Raw genomic sequence first — 2,889 nt, 5'->3', positions numbered from 1 at the left:
TGACGTTGACTGGCACCGAAATTCACTGAATACATTAACTTGACATTTTCAGAATGTTGTGCCCTTCTGTCTCAGAAATGGTAAAACATTTCCTCTACTTGGTTCTTCTTTTTCATGCTTTATGTTTCGTCCCTTTCTTCACACAGGCTTCATACAATTTTTGTAAAGTTATTAGAGATTTCATTTTAAGCTTATTTAAATGCATTTTTACAATATTCAACAAATGATTCCATGGATACAGTCAGAAGGTTTTAGAATCACACTTCTGAAATTAGAATGAAAACAAAACTTGAGACCACGGGACCATAGAGAAAGTGCGGACCAGTGAGGATGCCCTGGGCCGCGTACTTCGTTATCCCTCTAACCCTCCCACCCTGTGAGGTCGGGGTCACTACGGTCCCCGCTCTACCGCCGAGGAACCGGGGCCCAGACACCACCAGCCAACCGCACTCACTCTGCAGACCAGGACACAGCGGGCTGTTCAGCTCACACAGTGCGCTGACACAGGTACACACACACAGACCAAACAGCAGCACGACGGCTAATCTGACATAACACCAAACAAAGACAGCTGGTCGGATGTGAACAACAGAAAACGCCCCTAGAACAGGACACACAGTTAGTCAAAGGCAGCCCTCTGGGGTGTCAGCCGTTGGAACGTCCTCAAAGCTCCTGTCACTGTCTCAGAAACCGACTCTGCAGCCATGCCCAGGCTGGGTGTCCCGGACCCCACGTCTGGAGGGCAGTTCACAGCCGGAGCTGAATTTCACGAAGGACCCCACAAGGCAGGGGGACGCAGGGAAATCTGGAGCGAGAGCCTGTGCTCTGCAGGGAAAGCAGCTGTGGACTGTGCCATGACCGGGACACGACACAGGAAAACCGCAGCTGCTCCAAATGGTCGGTGGGAGGCAGGGTGGCCGCTGAGTGACAACCTCCCAGATGTGCCTGAGCCCTGTGGCTGTGGAGTTTAACCAGTCGAGGCGAACGCGACAGCTGCACAACCACATCCTCCACTCAGCTGGCTGTGCTCCTGGCTTATTCTCAGGGCTCCTGCCCTGTGTGTTAGGGGCCAGGAGGAGGCATGGCCTGGCTCCCGTGACTGCCTGCTGCTGCTCCCATGGGAGGGGAGGGGACAGGGAGGGGCATTCAAAGGCTTCCAACCAGGTGACAAACTAACAACCATGTTGTAAATCACACTCCCACAGACACAAGCAACTGAAACAGACTTCCAGGGAACTCTGATGACGGTCAATAGAGTGACATTTTCATTCTTTCCTATTCCATTCCCTTTGTTAACAGCTCACACACACACACAAATAAATAAAGTAAAAAATAAATAAATTTAAAAAAAGATTACACAGACCCTAGTAAGTGGCAATTTCATGTTTAAAAAATACTGCCATAATTATGCTAAATAAATGAACTCAGTCCCACACAGATACACCGTGGGAGCCACTGGGGCTGAGGTAGGACATGATGTGACACGAGGACCAGCACTGGGGACTTGCAGAGGCTGCCAGGAGCTCTTGGGTTTGTCTTTAGGGTCACTGCCCTCTGCTGAGGCTCGCTCTCTCTCCCCAAAGAGGAAAAACCTAGAGGTTTTCTAACTTTGCAGTCAGTGTCCATCCATCAGCCATGTCTAGTCGATCTCACCAGGGCTGCAAACCCCCTCCCTGCCTTCCTCACCCCCTGCAGGCGGCTCTCAGGGTCTGGGGTGGCTGGGGCTGGGGGCGCTCTGCCTCCCTGAAGCCAGCCCTGCGGGGGCACCAGGTGTAGTAGAAAAGAACAAATCTGACTGCAAACTAGACCTGCTCCTTTCGCTTTAACCCTGAGTTGTTTTCTAGGCTTAGTCTTGCTGTTTCTGCACCATTTGAAACACAATGTTGCCTTTGGCCTGAAATATACAGCAGAGCCTATTGTCAAGGCTCTGACCTTTAAGGATATTAACACTTTTCCATTCCTATAAAGATAACAAGTTGCAGAATAGAAAATGACATTTGCTTTGTTGGAGGCTTTACAGGGGCACCAAGACCTGACCCATGTGGACAGCTGCAAGAACAGCGAATTCCTGCACCAAGAACTTTGCAGCAACCAGCCATGCCCCCTCCCCCGTTTTGGGTAAAAGGAGCCTGTATTCTGACTTGGAGAAGATGGTTCTCCAGGATATTATTATGCCATCTTCTCAGTCAGCCGGCTCTCCGAATAAAGTCACTATTCTTTGCCCCAACACTTCATCTCCCGGTTTACTGGCCTGCCACGTGGCGAGCAGAATGAGCTTGGGACTCGGTAACACAGGGAGGCGAGGAAGCCCAAGTTAGGACTCTCACCCTCCTGAGGGATCCCCTCTGCCTTTGCTCGCTCACAAGACCATGAAGGGGTTCCTGGGATGGTGGATGGAAAAATGAGGCTGCAATATGACCATCAGCACCAGGCCTGGGTGGGAAAGATGACAGGGGTGCTGTACAAGGCACACCCAGCCTCCTTCCCAGTCACGTCATGCTCGCGTCCCCAGGGACCAGGGAGGCCTGGACCCCCAGACAGCAAAGTGCATCTGAACCCGCAGGTGCCCAGTGGCTGGTCCAGTGTGCACCCCTCTGGCACCCTCCTCACTGCTCCTCTTACCCCGGCCCCCCCACCTGCTCAGCCTTGGCCCCTCCACGTGCCCATCCAAGGCCAGCACCACTGCAGGAACACATCTGGCCGGTGAGCTCTGCGCCTTTCCAGCCGTCACCACGGGCTCTCCAGCCCTGTAGAGCGCCTCCTCTGGTCACGCCATCCTGGCCTCCAGGACTGACAGGGATCCCGCCCCTTGGTTTCACCAGCTTCTCCTCTGGTTCCAACAATGTTCAGTTGAGCCTGTGGTGGCCCAGGCCCTGCTCCTAGTACACG

The sequence above is a fragment of the Camelus dromedarius genome, chromosome 22 (assembly GCF_036321535.1).
Source record: "Camelus dromedarius isolate mCamDro1 chromosome 22, mCamDro1.pat, whole genome shotgun sequence".
NCBI classification, from domain to species: Eukaryota; Metazoa; Chordata; class Mammalia; order Artiodactyla; family Camelidae; genus Camelus; species Camelus dromedarius.
This window is presented reverse-complemented; position numbering follows the sequence as displayed.